This window comes from Choloepus didactylus, chromosome 12, assembly GCF_015220235.1.
Source record: "Choloepus didactylus isolate mChoDid1 chromosome 12, mChoDid1.pri, whole genome shotgun sequence".
NCBI classification, from domain to species: domain Eukaryota; kingdom Metazoa; phylum Chordata; class Mammalia; order Pilosa; family Megalonychidae; genus Choloepus; species Choloepus didactylus.
Window position 1 is genome coordinate 85,537,459 of NC_051318.1, and position 20,180 is coordinate 85,557,638.

General features: G+C 35.4%; 1 long non-coding RNA gene across 1 annotated transcript; it reads left to right on the forward strand.

Moving 5' to 3' along the window:
• The first annotated feature begins 1,369 nt into the window (after window positions 1–1,369).
• LOC119507095 lies at window positions 1,370–19,874 on the forward strand. Its single transcript, XR_005211132.1, has 5 exons — window positions 1,370–1,534; window positions 7,568–7,781; window positions 18,017–18,139; window positions 18,287–18,538; window positions 18,635–19,874. It is a non-coding gene; the product is annotated as an uncharacterized LOC119507095 (long non-coding RNA).
• The last annotated feature ends 306 nt before the right edge of the window (window positions 19,875–20,180 follow it).

Below are 20,180 nucleotides of genomic sequence, written 5' to 3' on the forward strand. Positions count from 1 at the left end.
TGGGGTTTAATCATACTAACAGTTATTAAGAGGCAAATATTTGCCAGGCACTATGCTAAGCATCTGAGCATTTTAAATACAGAATTCTAACTAATCCCTACAACAATACTGTGGGGTAAGTGTTATGACCTTCATTTTACAGATGAAGATATTAAAGTTCAGAAAAGTTAAATATCTTACCAACATTTGCACAGATGTATTAAACGCCAAATCAGGAATGGAATCCAGGTCAACAAAACACAAGTGCTTGGCTCCTTCCACTATGAGAGAGTAAGAGTGAGAGCAAGAATGAAAGTGAGGATGGAGAAGAGGGAAAGGGAGAGAAAAAGAGAGAAAGAGAAGAAGAGAGAGGGACTACCTTCATATACTTTGTCATAATCCTTGCTCCCAGCTGTTGACCCTATTCTGTGAAGATACTCAAGGCGAAATCATCTGAATGAATTTCAAATTGGTTTACAGGGCACACATTCTCCTAGGGTTGAGTAAAATGGCAGCCACCACTGAGAATCAACTTGGTGCCATCAGTCCTAGAGAGCTGACAAACTTCAGAATGCTTTTTCCTCACTCTAGGTGAGAGAACAAAGAGGCATTTCATATCTCAAATTAGACATGCCATTATCCCAGTGATATATAATCTTATCAGTAGGAATGAGGATGAGAGAAGGTAGCTGTCCTCTCTGCCTGGCTGGTTTAACGTTGGACAGACTTGGTGTTTTATCACCGTTCTAAGAAGGTGTCATCATCTACATGCAGAAGAATTACTCAGGTAAACGTCAGTCCCCTTAAGGCCAGGAGGCTTGTGCATTCTATAAATCAGTGAGTGAATCCTTACCAGTCCTCTAGCTTCTGCAATATGCTCCCTGGAGAGTTAAAAACAAAATTAAAAGCAATATACCCAGGTGAAATGGAAGGAGACATTTGACTGATGATAATGGCCCCAGTTCTCACCAATAAATTTTATCTTGAGTGATTTCATAATGCTTTTTCTCCTCATGTGTATTTATTGACAGTTGCATATAGCCCTTACTCTGGTGAGCATCAAAGCACTGAATACCTTAAGAAACCTATCTCAGACCAACAGGATTTCTAAAGGTTGAAAGAGGTCTGTTTAAGAGGGGAAAAACACACAGACACACACACACAACAAAACATAGTTTTTAAACCACGTTTCACTAACTCTGTCCTAAAGTAGGCTCTTCCTTACTAACTGTTCAAGTTTCCACTTACTTCCGCTTTTTGTTAAACCCACCTCCTCATGCATATTATGAGGGACTTTTCTCACTGCAGGGTAAGTTCCTGTTTTCCTATCCCCCTCACAGAACCGGTTAAAACCAGTCCTAACCATGCCAGTATGGGCAGAGTGGAGAAATCTGAACTTAAAATTACTCCAGAACATAAAGTACCTCCCGGCGGAACCAAAGTTAAGCAGAAACAACAGGAAGGAGAAGCATCGGACCTTAAAGAAAAGGGCGAGTTCCGGCAACACAACTCACTCCTGCAAATCAGGAACCGATCAGCGCCAGACACGCCTTAGGTAAATATGCGGTGCTGCGGACTCGTATCCTAAATCAAGCTTTAAAAATCCACCACCTCTCCAGCTGGGGCAGACAGATCTGAGGATTTTTGTCCTGTCTCCGCTGGGCTAGCCTTTGCTAACACTCTTTCCTTTCTTGAAATCTTGGTGACACGGAATTACTGGCTTTTGTGCGCATAGAGCGTAGAGCGAGAGCTCACTTGAGCGATACCAGCTTTGAACTTTAAGTTTCCGCTGTCAAAGTATTTGGTAACAAGTGGGAATATGCCTTACCTTTATATGCGTAATGATGGCCGTCACCGTTATTCCAATAAAAAGAAGCTACTTATTTTAGGTGGAAAATAGAGAATCGAGGGAACTGGAAAACAGGAGTCATTGTTCAATTTATGTTTGCTTAAAGAATAAACAAACACTTCCTTTAAGCAGAGTGGACCCGCACTTGTTTAAAATTGTTATTTAAGGTAAATTAAGCTAATAGCTACTTTTGTTTATGTACGACTGCATTTTGTTTCTGCTCCATTATATGTTCTGAGCCTGCACAACATTTCTTCTTAAGCCAGCATAGCCAGGTAAACAATGAATAATAGTTAATCTAATATGCAAATTATAACTAGAAATGAGCTAAAAATCCACTCCCACATCTGTTAAGCACCAGTTTGTGTACACGATATTTTAGCATTTACAATTTAGAAGCTATAAATCTTTCCAGGGCATGTGATTGTCGTCATTTATCTGGGGTAATTGTTTTGTAATCCTTAAGTATTTAGTGGCAAGAATGTTTTCTGAAGACTCAATCTAAAGTTCCTCATCCATGATAATGCACTATTTGGCAACTTTTATGTGATTTAATCCTGCAGATATACTCCTCTTTGTATTCTCCCCTACCATAGGACTCAATTTCTTTATTTTTTGGTTTATGATATATCTTTATCCTTTCTTCTTCTTATCTTGACATTCCTCTGTTTTAAAGGGCAAATAAGATTAGATCTGTGAGATAACATGGAGACAGCTGCTTCAACCTGAAACTTAGAAATAATTAAAATGTGAATGGTAAATTTTAAAATTAATTTGAGGTAATGTAGTGACCATTGTTACCTTAGGTAGGGAAGGACTTCTGATACCAAAATCAGCGAAACAAAATCATCATCATAATAAATAATGTTAAAACAAGGACACATTTGATTACAATGAAATTAAACATTTATGCTCAGTGAAAAATTACTAGGGACAAAGATAACAGATTACAGATTGAAAAGCTAGTTCTGCAAGGTCTCTATAACTTATATGCAGAATAAATCATGAATCTCTATTTCAACAAGGAAAAGATGTAAATCATATTGGGAAAAATGGTTAAAAGATCTGAACATGTAATTGACAGAAGATGAAAACAAAAAGGCAAGCATGCATATTGCAGACATAATCAAACCCACTAGTAATAAAAGACTTGAAAATTCTTTACTCTAATAAGGTATCATTTTGCATGCATCAGTTTGGCAAAACCTTAGGAAGCCAGATTATCGCAAGTATAAATTAGAGTGTGGGGGTGTAGGAATGTCCATGTACTACTGGTGAGAATAGAGGCTGGTGCATCCATTTTGGAGAACCAGTTGTTTATAACTGTATGAAAAAGTACTACTTGTGACCTAGCAATGCCATTCCTAGGAGATTATCATGGAGATTTCTAGTGGAAATAAATAAGAGTATTCATCACAAGCATTATTGTGAGTGTTGAAATGACTTGATCAAGGTGACCACTGTCAGGTAGATAAGTAACATGCAGTCAATGTACATTATGGAATTCAATGTGGAAGTGAGAAACAATGGAATAGAGCTACATATAGAAACACGGAGAGACTTTAAAAGTGTAATGCTTAGTGGAAAACAGCAAGAAAAAGAGATCTATGGCATAATCAATTTATGCACATTAAAAATTATGTACACAAAACAGCAATACACATTTTACGAGAACACATAGAAAACTTGCCAGTAGGTAGGGAAGGGGTGGGCAGTCAATTATAAAAGGAAAAAAATAAAATAAAATGAGCACAGACCAGAACTGAATAATATACTCAACTCAACCCTCCGCACTAAAATATTAATAAAGGAAGAGAATTTCCTGCAGAGTTGAATTTGTACCTATGAAACTCTTTTACAATAAAAAAATTTTCTAGAACCAACAGATTATCTTTTACTAAAACAATATTAAACAGAATGACCACCATGACCTTCTGCAAAGATGGACTCTTGACAAATGAGTGTTTATGTTCTTCTAATTCATGTTATTGACGTTCTGTCCAACTGCACACATGAGCCTAGTGCTCTTTATCAAAACTCAGGTTTGCTTGTTTTGTGACAATTAGCTAAGGCCTTGTCATTTGTGCCTCTTTTATATCTAAATAATGGAGATAATTGTCTTCATTTCCTTTAGTCTTCCTTTACCTTTTTAATTTAGTTCAATTCACTTATGTTGCTTTAGGCAAGTTGTGGACATGAAAAGATTTAACACTTGGCCAAAGCTACCAGGTTAGTACCCATGCACCTTTTTCTTCCCACAAATCTCCTACAAATCATAATAAAGAAATAGATATTGAATCTACCCCACCTCTCAAAAAACAAAACAAAACAAAAAAAAACTCATAAGGAAGAAATGTGAAAGTGAGAGTATTTAGTCCACATGTACCTGACTGTTCTTCTCTCATATTTACCCTACATGTTATTACCAGAATATTTTTTTTAAGCACAAATCTGGGTCTTTTCATGTTCTTTTTATGCACCTCAGAAGGTTCTTTATTGCTTAGAGAGCAAAATCAGGATTTTATCTTCTGGGACTCATGGCTCTGACCATCCAATCTTTGTCTATAGTTCCATCCCCCTTACACATCTCAAATTCAGAATTCTGAGGAAGGGAAAAGTATCCTCAAATCTTCCCTAATGTTTCCCCTATTTTAATTGTGCTTTTTCTCTTTCTCCCAATTGAATCTCTACAGATTCTTTAAGATCAAATACTTCTGCCTCTTCTTAGAAGCATTACTCAGTGTGAAGTCATAACTTCATATTTTGTGTTGCTATACAGGATGTATTTATATGCTCTTGTGAGCCAAAATGTATTTGCCTTGTGTCCTGTACTATGCAATTGAACATATTTGTTCTGCTACTGGATTATAAATCCAACTCTTAAAATATGGGAACTATGCTTTTGTAATTTGTTAGCCTCCCCACATACCCAGCCTGAGTAATCTGCTGCCATGCATATACTAAGTGCTCAATGAATATTGGTTGAGATGAAATGACAAAAGATTGAATACATTTGCAGAATTCTCTTAGCAATTGTTTCTGACCTATAGATTGCAAGTTCCCATTGCCTATATTCATTTCTTCCTGAATATAGAATTAATCAAACCTAGAGGATCTTTTACATGTTGTTCTAGTTTGCTAAATGCTGCCGGAATGCAAAACACCAGAGATGGATTGGCTTTTAAAAAAGGGGGGTTTATTTGGTTACACAGTTATAGTCTTAAGGCCATAAAGTGTCCAAGGTAACACATCAGCAATCGAGTACCTTTGGAGAATGGCCAATGGTGTCCGGAAAACCTCTGTTAGCTGCGAAGGAATGTGGCTGGCATCTGCTCCAAAGTTCTGGTTTCAAAATGGCTTTCTCCCAGGATGTTCCTCTCTAGGCTTCAGTTCCTCAAAAATGTCCCTCTTGGTTGCACTTGGGATATTTGTCCTCTCTCAGCTTCTCTGGAGCAAGAGTCTGCTTTCAACGGCCGTCTTCAAACTGTCTCTCATCTGCAGCTCCTGTGCTTTCTTCGAAGTGTCCCTCTTGGCTGTAGCTCCTCTTCAAAATGTGACTCACAGCTGCACTGAGTTCCCTCTGCCCATCAGCTCATTTATTATCCAGTGACTCAACTTAGACCCACCCCAAATGGGCAGCGCAACACCTCTAGGGAAATTATCCAATCAGAGTCATCACCCATAGCTGGGTGGGGTGCATTCCAAAGAAACACTCAAAGAATTACAATCTAATCAACACTGATAACATCTGCCCACACAAGATTACATCAAAGATAATGGCGTTTGGGGGGACATAATACATTCAAACTGGCACACATGTGAAACTCACTGGCAACAATGGCAAGGAGAATGTAGGTAAGAACTTCTGATAGAGTTAAGAAGATATTGACCAGGATAGCTCTAGGTTTGGGTGAAGAGGGCACTGTGTTGGGGGATCTCCCTTACCAGAGGCAATGGCAACAACCTGAGGGATATCAGTTCAATGGGACCAACCACCACTCAGACAGCTTAAGTCCTAGAAAGTAGAAATAGATATTTGTGTAGAGCTTGCCGTATACCATGACTTGTATTAAATCATTGAATCCTCTTGCAACTATAGGTTAGGTACCATTATTATCCCTTTTACAGATGAAAATCAAGACTCAGAAAGTTTAAATATGTTTTCCAGTGTCACACATTTATTAAGTGACAAAACTGAACTATGAACTCCACAACATTATCCCAGTATCTATGGTTTTAACCTAAACTCAATACTGCCTCTAATTTTGATTCCCAAGATACAGGACCAGAAAATCACATTTTAGTGGACACTTATGAGGCTGTTGCCCTCACATAAATTTCTCTGCACCCTAGCATACTTGAAGAAAGAAGGGGATGAGTGTTTTGCTGGCCAGATAAGTCTTTTACTAGTATTAAAATGACGAGAAATTTTAAATTAATTGCCTAGATTTAAAATCTGGCAAAACTGGGCCTGCAATCCGTCTTGAGGACAGGGACTGGAGCAGAGCATGTCTACTCCCTTCACACTCCTTAACCATCATCACTGGAGTCTCCATGGACACTAACCCAATGGTCATCACAGCTTGCCGTCACATTTGCACTACTGTCTTCCTTGTACAAGAGAAACATTTCTCTATAGCCATGTCCCTATCAAAACAAGGAAAAAGAAAGATAGATCAGAAAAATCTAAATATTTGAAGAAAAATCAGAGAAAGCACAATTGTTGGTGAAAGTCAAGACTCTTCCTGCATAGACATGTATGCAACCAAATTGAGCCTCTGTGGGAAAAATTAAATCCAGACTGCTTTTTGAATTTAGGAGCTTGCCTGGCTCTTTTGGTGTTTGAATCTGTGACCCCTGGTTTGTACTTTCACAAAAGCCAGAAAAAGAGGTTATTTTCAAGCACCTTCTGCTTTGGACCCTGCAAGACCCCTGAAGCAAAGAAACACAAAGCCCTTCTCATAACAGAAGAAAAAATGCAGAGCACAAAACACAGTGAACTCCCAGTCTTTCTGATTCTTCCTTGGCAGAGAAAATAAAATAGAAATGAATATTGCAATAAATTATCCCACCACACAGTATTAGCAAAGCACAAAGTTTTCTGTTCATCTTCCCCACACACGTGCCTTATTTGTGAATAATTTACCAAGAGGGATCCGTTATAGCTTTCTTTCTGTTTTGTAAAGTTTTTAATAAAGTTGAGGCACTCAGATTTTCGTTTTGATCTGTAGGATTTCAGTTACAATATGGACACTTTAGCATGCGAAAGTCAATTTGAAATAATTGTAAGTGTCCTGGGATTCTTGGATGAAAAGGATTATTTAAATAATGCTGATTCTTTCAGATACTAGCAGGCACTTAAGTTTCTTCAGTGCTTTTGTAAAATGCCTCCTCTCCTCACTGTTAATCTCTGGAATTTTGCATACTATCCTTTTCTAATCTGTTTTGTAGTGTCACCTTAATTTACATTTGCTATGGCTAAAAGTGCTCTCCAGGAAGAAGTGATAAATCACATGTATTCTTTAATTTATCATCTTCATTACTAAACATGAGTTTACTCACGCAATTTACAACGTAAAGAATTTGTATTGATGGCTCTAATTCAAAATTGGCCAAATAGGCCACAGTATAAATTCCATCATTTCTATAAAATATATATAGGTTACCATAAGTGTAAGCTTGCCGAATGTTTCCCCAAAGTAAAAAGCCTTATACTGTCTGTGTTGTTTTTATTTGTAGAGTTGCTGCTTGGGACGTCATGAAACAAGCGATTCTTCATCTTCATCATTGAGGTATTTTTTTGAAACCAAAGCTATCCTTCCAATGCATGATGATTCTGGGAGACTTGCCAAGATCAGACAGCCTGGTTCTTCCCAGCCTCATCTTCTCGTTATTAATCAGTGACTGAGTATTACAACTCATTTATTAGGCAAATAAACAAAACAGAATCCAGGTATGTATACCACCTGAATTTGGTTCAGTTTGGTTTTAAATTGGGATCCCTTTGTTTTTTGGGTACAGAATTTAAAATCACTGCCACAGAATCCACATTGTCTGAAAACACCATAGTTACTCTAATCAACTGAAGATACATTTATTTGCCAATGTAAATACTGATTTATGCTTCTTTTTCCTTTCTTTAATGTTTAATTCCAAGCAGCAAGCCAGCCACAAATATTGTATCTGTCATAAAGGGCATGATATACGAACTTCATTTTATTTACATTTTCTTTATTACTTACTTTAAATGCTAAATATAAACAACTAATAAAATTGGTTTCAGAACTTTTAACCTTTAAACTACAGTGGATTATAAATAATAGTGTTTTTCTAAATTCTTTAATTATATTTCTGGCTAAGTGTTTTTCCTAAAACCAAAGTTTCTACACATTAGTATGAATATTTAAATAGAAAAAGCATTAATTAGTTTTATACATTTTAAAGTATAGAATCTTTTCGAGAACTACTCAAAGATGGCTCATCTACATCCACCATAAAATATTGCATAAAACTTTTTTATAAAAAGGGTATGAATTTTGACTTTCTGATGAATTTATCGATTTTTGATGCTCTTCAGAATAGACCTACCTTGGGTAAAATTTAAATGGTAAAGCCTGTCAAAGAGACTTCTTAGTCCTCAGAAAATAAAAGGCACCTCAAATAAGAAATGTGAAGATCCAGAAAATTTGAAAAGAGGATTTTTTTTTTCTAATGGCTTTTAATTTGCTCCTATCCAACTATCAGAAGAGCAATTCAAAACATTTATACAAAACCTATTTCCAGCATTATACCATGTGCTTATACAAAAATATACCAAATATGATAATTTGTAAGCAAATGAAATTACATTACTAATAATGTAATTTTATATTGTTTAAACTAAACAAGTGAATTTTGATCTGTGCAGACATTTGTTAATTATATAGTGCTCATATTACATTTTTTTTCTGGTTCTACTCTCTCCAGTTCCAATTTCCCCCAAAAAGAGACACTGATACATCACCAGGGGCTAAATAAAAACCAACAATAAAAACAAAACAAAAAAAATTTCCACACCTTTATTTTCACATTGATTTCAAATAATCACAGATGGCAAATCACCAAAAACTAATTTTAATCTCACATTACCTTCAACCAACCATGGCCAAAATAACAAATGTCAAAAAGATGACAAGAAATATATGTATGAAGAGATACAAATTATTGTGCATGTTGAAACGTCAAATCAAAGCACAAATGCAATTGGGTAGAAAAGGTATGATTGAAGCAGAATGACAAGCTGTTAGTTTAACGTTCTATTACGTTATTTTATATATCTTAAGGAAAAATATTATTTTGCAGTCACAGGAATAGGGCTATATTGTAATTTATAATTAATGCAACTAGCTTCACAACCACCTCCCTGTCCCCTTGGAAGTTGGTAGATTTCACCTCCTTTTATGGCTTCATACACATCCCATTTCCAAATTATCTTGAAAACTTGATGAATTTTTTTCCTTCTTTCTTTGAACTATTCTTAGTTTGAGTTTAATACAGAAACTTAATCCTCCCATAAGAGTAAGTAGGACATTTATAGAAGTAAAGAAATTCTCACCCTTGTATCTCTTGAAAATTTATGCAAACTAACTTTCAATGCACTAGTCAAAGCACCAGAATCATTGAGGAGAAATATTTTGATATAAGATGTTAAACCAGGAAAGATAGGGTCCAACATTTTCATCTTAGTCCCCTAGTGATGTCATTATTTCTTAGGTTTTAATTATAGTCACCCTGAAATTTTTTCAAATACTCTCAGATATATCAAAATCCAAGAAGATAAACTTGTATGTATTATATTTATAAACAAATACATTTAGAAATATTCAATTATCTTGCATATATTAAATATACTTACTGAATTAAACTTAAGAAAAGTTTGTTTCAGACTCTGTGAACAAAGATGGAAATCTGTCATCACTTTCTGTTGGTAAGAGTGAGCATGTTAAAATTGGTCTGATGTCAATTAAACCAGATTAGTGCACCCTCAGCCTCCATAACAACCACATCCATTAAGCTCTATTTGTAGAATCTTTTCACAATTATATTTCTCATACTTATCTTCATCTTCCTGTTCTGTCAACTTATTCTTAAAGAGCCAGTTTGAGGCCTTTTGGTCTTCTTTTAGCTTGTATCACTTTAAAATGTACAGAGGCTTCATTTACATCATTGCTTTTACTATGCATATTAAGACATATTCCACTGATATCTTGGAAAATGACTGAAATTTTAGACATTTTGAAGTTAATTAACTCTGCAGGGGTTCTAAGAAATTAAACAGTTATAGACACATCACACAGGGAATCCTTTTAAAACATCATCAGAGACAACCGATTCTGGTTCCACAATAAGTCAGACCAGATTTGGGGGATGAGTCAACTTATTGTCCTTCCCACTGATATTTAAATACACATAGGCTTATCCTTGGGAAACCAGAGTTCAAATGATCTAAAAATGCCCCAGTTTCAAGGAAACCAATGGCTATCAGATCTTATCCTGTCGTCTCTGTATATTGACAGCCAACACTCCAAGCAAAAATAACATCACACATCAGGATTTTGTTACCCTTTTTGTCACCAATAGGCTGAAATGATAAATTCCTTCTCCTAGAGGCCTGCAAAAATCTTATCTACCTCTAAAAGTACTTGGAAGTTATTTTGACTTGTAATTTTTGATTTGTTGTTATTAATCTTCATAAGTTCAGGAGTAAACAATTACTATGCTATCTTGTTAGGAAGTGTTTTCAAACCTGACTTGGATGGAGAAAGTCATTTGTCCCAGGAACTTTGGCATTCTGAATCCCAGGGCAAACTTTAATAGACATTTCAAGCAAGCCTTGATTATAAAACAATCTGCAAGCCGTTAGGTGTAGCTATATTAAACCTGTAGCAATCAATCCCAATGCCTGGGCCAATCAAATGAGGCAGAAGGAGCAACTGCCTGAAACTATGAGTTATTGGAAATCTCGCTGATAGGCAATGTCAAGAAAAGGAATGCTCTCAACAATTACTAAGAGGATACTCTTGTCTTAATTTATTTCGCTCTGGCTTTGTAAAAGTAAATCGGCTGATTTTCTCTGAAATGCATTAAACTGCTTCAGAGAAAGTCATTGGAAAATATCCGCCAGGGTGTAATGTTTAAAAGTCAGACTACTTAAATTATTTAACTGATGTGCTTTTTAGCCTCCTCAAATAACATATTTAGGTCTCATTCTATTTCTTATATTTTGCCAAAATGTTTTATTCATTAAGTGTAACTTTCGGCATCTTCCATTTTTTGCCTCGCAGCTGAGTAGACTTTGCTTACTGTTGCTTGTCTCTGAAAGCATGGAGCCAGTCCCCACAGTGACTCAGCCAGGATGGGCTTGCTCCCAGCTGGGATCACAGGGCCTGGTTTCTCAGGGTTGAAGGCAGAGGCGTCTTTCTCCCTCTCCCAACAACTCCTGTCTTAGCCACTCCCAGGAAGACATATATAACATATTTTTTCATGATTCTCAAAAATGAAAAAGATAAAAGTCATTTCCCTTATTTCTACATTCACAAATATCTATATAACCAAATATAAATATCGTAGATGCACATTTTCCACAATTCCCTATTAAGTATACATATGTGTGTGCATGTATATGTACATATACATACAAATACTTAGTAAATTAGTACATTTTTGATGGATATTAACACTTTTGAGACTCTTAATGACCTCCAACAGTTTAGATAATTCTCCAAAGCCTGAAATATTGACTATTCTTTCATGTCCGCCTTGAAAGCTCTCCCAGTCTCAAGGCACCTCCTATGAATCTCCTGATGGTAATGTTATCATAGCACCTGACATGGCATTGAATGAGAGCAAACTTTAATAATTATAATAATGAGAATGATTATCATAATAACGATTCAATCCATGTCGAGTTGGAAAACACACAGCACACTTCTCTGTGGAAATAAATACCTAGTCTTATTTCTTTCCCCATTCTCCATTATCCTATTGATGCCATCTGTTGGCTGAACCCAAGATGGAGCCAGAAGAGACTGCAACTGTTGGTACTGTCCATAAAGAGCAAGATGGAGGAGGGCAAGATTGGATCTACAGGGAGTAAGATGAGAGAATCCCATATAAATATTTAGAGAGCATCCACATGCCATATTTTATTTAAATATTTAACTATTACAACTCCTCATCATTTTGCTAGTAGAAAACATGAACCTCAGCTTTCTAAGTACACATAGTTGCTGAATGTTTTAACTTGGATTAAGACTCATACTTGTCTAATTCTACACCCATCCTGCTTTTACTGCGCAATGCCCCATGTAAGCAATCATGTATCTTACACAATCCCAGAGACTTCCTTCACAAATGGATACATACATATCCTCAGACCTCATCGATGATGACTTCACATTAGAACATATTGACACTCACTGGAAAACACTGGAAATACCAGGATACCGCCCCCCCACCACCACCACCACTAGACTTCCACAGTCCATCCTTTTGAATTTGAGCAAATGTCAGGTTTCAGCTCTAACTTACAAAAATCTCAGCTCTCTTCACCCTAAAAGCCACATTGTATGGCTCAGGATTTGTATGTATTTTGACTGTTCAGTCTCATCAATTAAACAACTAATAATAATTCCAATATATTGTCTGCTGTAATTCATCTATCTTTTCTTAATATCTAATGCTGAAAGTCTCATGAATTAAAAACTGGTAATAATTCCAATATATTGTCTGCTTTAGTTCAGTTATCTTGTCTTAATGCCTAATGCTGATTTCCCATCATTCTGTATTTCAAAGTCATTTCAGTATTTAATAACAGGTCCAGTTCAGCCCAATAGACTGGTAACTGTGCCTTCATCATTGAGATCAAAGCAGGAAAATCCCTTGCAATGGCTTATGTTTCTGTTTTAGGGCATAGGAAAAGAAGGAGAATTTAACATTCTTAGGTATGAATAAAGGACAAGCCAGCTTTTCTGTAAACCTACAACTCCCCTAATAAAAACAGCAACAAAAAGGACAAGCCATGGAACTGGCAGAATTAATATACCAATAGTGCCAACTTTTTTGTTCTGTAGAAAGAATCTGGACCTAAGAAAAGAAACCAGTACTCTCAAACTAAAGATGCTGCTGAATTACTACTTCCTATGTGAGCTGTCAATCACCCAATTTCAAATGACCTTGCTTTCTGCTGATGCTTAATTGTCATAATAACATTATAGACCTAGCAGGGTTTTATAAAGACAAAATAATATTAGACATGTAAACAAGTCTGAAATATAAAAGAGCAATAAAATTATAAGGAATAGTTCTTAAGACTTATTAATCATGCTGATTATTGTCCTTTTCTTCTTTTGTATGGTTTATTTTTCTCATGGCACAGTGTTTGTTTTATTTTTCAAAGATGTTGACTTCAGTGGAGTTTGAGCATTAAAAAAAGATAGAGAGAGAAGATACAAAGAGAGTTAGAGATGAGGGAGAGAAGGAGAGAGAGAGAAAGAGAGAGAGAGTTATTTCTAGTTTTCATTATATAATACAAATTTATTGCCTAATTTATTTATTATTGAAAATGTATTATTAAATTGAATGAGCAGAGCTCATATGTTGCTATTGCCGGAGGCAACCACGAGTCACATTCTGACAGGCTATATGTATTTAATATAACTATTTATTTTTTATACACAAAAAATGAATAATTTCTTTAGTAATTGCCGAATCATACACTTCCTGAATGCATGGCTGCTTCTTAGGGAAATACATTTACCAAAATGTCATGTGAATCTATGCATATTTCAAAGCAAATTCAGAGAAAATATGTATAATGGCTTCCTAATTTCCTTTCCAAATGATGACATTGAGGGATAGCTTGCATTTTGCTGTATTCATTTTTTACATGCTTTCAAAGTTTCAAATGTTTTGCATATTTCAGTAAAATGTGCTGAAATAAAAAACTGAGGCTACATTCATATAAGATAAAATTTTTGTTTGGTTATCTTTTCCCATTATTTGGGGAGAGGAAGAATGGAAGAATGAGTCTATCGCCTTCGTTTCAAAATTTGCCCAAAGACATTTGATAAATACTTTTTTTTATAGTGTCTTAACTATATCTTTATGAGAATCGTCTGTAGACACTTGATCAGAAAATTTTGCATAACCTTTTTAAAAAAACTTAATAATCTAAACCCAAAAGTGAAAAATAATTTTACTTTCTGCAATGTTAGCGTTCCTAGGGAAATGAATTAACCCATAGCTAAATTTGATAATTCTGGTATTTTTCAGTGTCATAGTCTGAAATAGGAGGATAGAGTTATGTATAATACAGAAAATCCTGATTAAAAAATCTAGTAAAGCAACTCTATTTTATCTTTGGTGGTTTTTACTCCCATCCTACAAACCATTATCACCCACTGTCTCCAAGAATAAATTACTATTTAGTCTTTGGCACTTTGATGAAAGACTAGACTGCTCTTTGTGGTAATATATTGAAATTAAGATTGAAATATTCTAAGAAAAGTATTCTTTTTCCAAATTTATGTTTTCAGAAGGAGTTTTTAAAGTTCTGAACATTTATTTTCAAAGTCATTTGGATTACTTGAATGAGCTTCACTGAACATCAATCTCAGACTCATTTTTATGCATTTCAATAGACTATACATACCTCATATGATCTGTCCCTCTTACAATGAATTCAAATAAATTTAAACATATAGCATGTTCTCCCCATCTCACTTTCCTCTCATCATAAAATCTGTGAGTCCATTGTTAATTTTTTTTAATTTATAGACTTTCAGGCATTATAGCACATTTTCCTTAACTATCTCTAAATCTTCTAGAAATAATAATTAAAATAAATGCACGAGTGTTTACTCAGGTGGAATGTCAATTCATCATAAATAAATAATTAAATTGCTTCTATACCCATTGTATTTTCTTCACCTGGGAGATATGGTACTATACACAAATGAAGACCTCAAAAATATCCATTGATGTTTTACAAATATAAGACAGTTATTTTTCAATAGTGATAGAGTGGCTCTGTGTACAGATCAGGGCAACTTTTTTTTTTTTTTTTTTTTAAGCAAGGGCACTTTATAGTGACAATGAGACAAAAAGGAATCTGTCTTTACACAATCCTCCCAAAGCCAGCTTCCTTAATCATGTATTCATTCATTCATTTCAGCAAACGTAATTGAACACCCGTGGTATATACCTAATCTAGAGACCTAGGTTCTTGGGAAACACACAGAATCTGCCCTTTGAAGTATTTATAAATAAGCAAGGGATTATACTGCCCATAATACTAAGCAAAATAAGATACATTCATGAGTCATAAGAGAAGTATATTAAGAATAGTCTCAGGATGAAAATATGCATTCTTACTGGGGAGATCAAAGAAGGATAGAATCAGGAGCAGAGGTAGGGAAGGGATAGAATATATGGGGAAGAAAGATATTTTAGGCAAAATGAGGAAATGCACAAATGTTAAAAAGCACATATGGGGGAAAGTGAAGGAATGTAGCAAGGAATCTGGCTTTAAATGTTATTATTTCAAAGAAGACTTTGCTTGATTGCTGGTAATGAATCCGAATATCATACTAAATGTGATATGGCTTAAATCTGTCCACCTATGAAAAGCTAAGAAAGCTTTCCTTCCTCCACAGCTCTGGATGGCATGTTACTTTGTTTCAGAGAGCCAGATGGGAAAATCAAGCACAATTCAATTTAACACATCTTTATTAGGAACTGACTATTGGCAGCACTCTATCAGGGTTACAGAACACATAGCAGAAGGAGAAAGGATAACACATGATACAGCACCAGCAGACTAAAAGAGAAAGTGGATTCAGTCAGGAGGGACAGCCTGCTTATTCCTAGCCAAGTTCACGCCAACACATAGTCTAAAGCATTGGTAAGGGTTTCAGTCAGGGCTCTGCAAAGAAACAGAACCAATAGGATACACATATGAAACTTATTTTAAGGTATTGTCTTATGTGGTTGTTGGGACTGGCAAATCTGAAATCTGTAGAGCAGGCTGGCAAACCTGTAGGCTGGAAAACTAGGACAGAGTTGATGCTGTAGTTTTGAGGCAGAATTTCTTCTCTGGAAAAACTCAGTTTTTGCTCTAACAGCCTTCAACTGATTGAATGAATCTAGCTCACCCACATCATTGAGGGTCATCTCCTCTACCTAAAGTCAACTGATTGCAGATGTTAACCACATCTATAAAATATCTTCACAGCAACATTTAGACTCATGTTTGATTAAATAACTGGGTATGATAGCCTAGCTAAATGGAGACATAAAAGTAGCCATCACAGTACTCAGTATCAGGAACAATATAGCTATATCAATATATCCTTTCAGTATAATGTGTATATGCACATGCATTTATTTGTGTGTTTTTTGTATTATCATTTAGCAAAGATAGTTACACAATTTAATCTTAATTTAGCTAATATATATGATATCTTTTAGAGTTGAGAATTAAAATAAATTGTCCAGGTTTTATGAAGAAAAGTATCTGAACCAGCTTGGCTCTATCAGCTTTTGCTGTTGCAGTGCTGATACTCAGAAAGTTTACCCTTCTGAGCGCTCCTTATACAAGCATTTATTTCCAACTCCACTGTGTAACAGATTCATCCAAGGGGCTTGCTTAAAACCTTACCTGTTTGTCCCCTGCCAAGGATTCTCATTCAACATGCCTAAGCAGAAGTCTCCAGAAGATTCTGACATCTGGAGATTGTGCTGGAGGTTGTCTTCAGACCATTGTTTATGAAACATAGCCTTAAAACTCTGTTTAGGTAGGCAGTCTCCTATTACTGTACCACCAAAAAATGAAATGCCTTGTATACCTTCATTGCAAGTAAAAATAACATTAGTGAATTCAAACCACGTGCTTCTTTAACTCTTAAGGAGTCACTCTAAGATGGCAAATAGGCTCCAACTCCTGGCCCCATGGCTATTGAGAGAGAGTGCTTGGAGTACTAGCTAGTGAATAATTCTGGTGCTGATCAAGTCTGTGCTCTGGAGGGAAAAATGTCATGATTGCTTCTGTCATGTGTGCAACAAATGGTAGAAGAGGACCTGAGGACCTGCTGGGACCAAAGTCTTGCCTGAGCTGTCCTTCATGAGACCTTTTTGCATTTATTTGTTTGTTTTGGTCTGTCTCTTTTCTTGTTTCCTGAGAGCGGGCAACTATTTTTTTTTTTTTTTTTTCAACATTAGTCCTCTCTCACTCTTTATTTATTCTTTTCCTTTTTCTGTGAACCATATTTATTCTTCACTAAGTAACCTACCATTTAGCTTGACTGTTCAGGCTCTCCAGGGCAGGGCTCCAGCATATTTCCCACCATATCTGAAGCCCCATGTCCGCACAGCAGAGCTCCCTTCTCTGCCTGCTAACACATCTTAGCCATCCCTTTCCCTTCTCTGTTTCCGAACATTCCCCAATCTTGAAGGCCCTTTCTTTTCCCCATCTCCTTTCTCTATAATTCTAATTCTGCCTCAACACACAGATCCAGTAGTACTTCATGCTTCTTTCTCCCAGCTAAACTGTAAATTATTTAATTTCAAAACAGTGTAAGATGCAACTTTTTACTTTCACTGTATCAGTACAGTAATGAGCAAACTACAAACTTCACATAAATGGAAGATGACATTAGGTAAATAAATTTTTTCATAATAGATAAAAATATAAAACCCATTATTATTTCATGGTTGAACATAGCTTGCGTTGATGCTGGCATACAATTCAGTAAGCATCAAAAGCTCAGTTTATAAACAGTCCCTTAATATGAAACAATGAAACAGTATTTTATGCAGTATTTTCCCTACCATAAAACTATATATTATATATTATACATATATATCTGTGTGTACCTATTTATACTTACATTTTACACACACACATATACATACACCTCATAGGTAGTATTGGATAAAATATTTTAATAATGACAACAATGTCATCCTACTCTTATAAATGACATGATTTATTTCAAAATGATGAAAGAAGAATATTCTTGACAATTAATTTAGTTTATCTCATGTAGGTAAATTTAGTTTATCCCTAGGCCTCCAAGTAAAAATTAGTTACCTATTCTAATTAGAGATAATTTGATACTTACAACATCTATATTCTCTTTATTCCTTTAGAGCACTTGCTAAAGAATAATAAATATAAAGGGTTTCCAGTATACACACTGAGAATACGTATAACAGGGCCAAAAGCGAAATGATGTATTCTTCTGCCTATCTCCAACTCCAACGACCCACTGAGTGAGTATTCAGGCTTTTTTAAAAATAAATGTTATGACTCACCTGTTAGAATATGCTCTCCCTTCTGCCCAAGATTCACTTCGGAGCTTCTAATTCACTGACATTTTTATAGTGTTCTTTCTTTTAATTGTGTATATTCTCTCTTAGGTTTTCGGTATCTCTGAACTTCTCACTAAAGACCTTTGTAATAGTCTTTCAGAATTAATGAATCAAATGCTTGTGAGCAAATGGATTTCTGAAGCATCTTTTTAAAAGCCCAAGCTTTAAAAGACAAGGAAGAGAGGGAAAGAAGATCAACTGAGTGCTACCTCCAATAATCCAACTCACTCCTCAGTGCTTCTGAATTTAAAATTAGTAGGGTTTCACTGCACCTGCATTACTTGAATTACTTTGGCTCAGGTAAGTAATTCCAATAGATCAACCTTAGAGATAATCTTTGAACTTTAAATTTAGAATCACTGAAATGTCTGCTCTCCTTAAAATATCATTTTACAGGTTGAAGTCATTGTCCTACGAAGATCTAAAGAGCTTTAAGATGAGAAACAGATTAGTGATGTTACATTGCATGCATAATATAAGTTTGACTCACTTCTCAAAATTTCACATTTCTATGTACTTAACAGTTAAAATACAATTCAAGGAACTGTTCATTATACTTGTATCACTCTGAAGAGAAATGGTAGAAATAGTTATTTTAGTGACAAAAACTAATTAGTTTAGGTTAGAGGATGAAAAAGCGAAATGGTAAGAAGTCACTGAATCATTAAAGAAAGCAAGAGACAGATTCCATGAGGCAAAATATCAAAGGCATAAAACTCTGGTTGAGGAAAGTATATTGCTAGTGTAATTCTCCTTAATGCAGGATAACAAATGAAGTATCAATTAACTAGAGAGGACTTACAGTCAACTCACTCATCACTTCCACTCTCCAATGAATTATCAAATTTGCATAAGTAGAAGTCATAATTAATGAAGAATTAGAGTACATGACCATAGTTTCCTCAGGGATCATACAATGTCAAAAAACGTTAGAGATGTTAGTTAACATTTCTAGACACTCCTGGAGTACCCTTAGGTAAAATGCAAAAGTGCATTGCAGTGTAAATAAACATATGGGAGAGCAAATTAGACAATGGCAGGGTACAATGGATAAAAGCAATCTCCTACAGCTTACAAAATCTGTTAACCCTATTTCAAAGGTTGGGTGTATGTATAATCTTCAAATAAGCAAATAAACACAACCTTATGGTCAAAATGATTGAAAGTAGGATGTTGTTGCATGATCTTAGTTACACAATTTTACAAATAAATAGCAGAGTCTTATATGATATGGGAGGATATTTAAAGTTGATTATGTCAGTTATATCTAAACTAGGATTTAAATAAAACCTAGAAAACCTAGGATTTTTCTTTGGTGCTCCACATATTTTTACTCTTTCATAACCCTGGGTCACCCAGAATTCTCAGGATATCCTGTAGACATTTAGCATATCCACCCTTCACCACTACAGTGTCACAAGTAGCCTCACTTTGTGTTCAACCAGGTAACACATGTTTTAGTTTTTAGGATAGCACCGTCTTCAAAATGGAACTTCTCTCTTTGTCCAATTTCTCAATTGGGCATTCTTTTCTCTGCTAGGTTAATTGCATTAATCTAAAAAATTCATTCCTGTTAATTATCAGTCATAGGTTAATGGATCACCCCAACTGAAAATAAACCTGCATTGTAACATCAGCTATATATTCTCATTACCTCAATCTGTGGATCATGGTGTAAATCTCAGACACTGTTAGACCATGTGTACTAAAGTAAGAAGGTAATGACTAAGTTTTTCCAAGGTCATCTCAAATGAGAGGGGAAATAGAACAAGGTAAAATAGAATGACTTCAAACATCCTCCTTCAATATTCTGAAATATAAATAGTGTTCATAGGAATTCCATTTGGGAAATTGTTCATAAAATCCAAGGAATATTAAACTGATGAGAACACCCCTTAGATGGTTTTAGAAGACCTGTTTTCTAGACAGACATGGAGTTGGT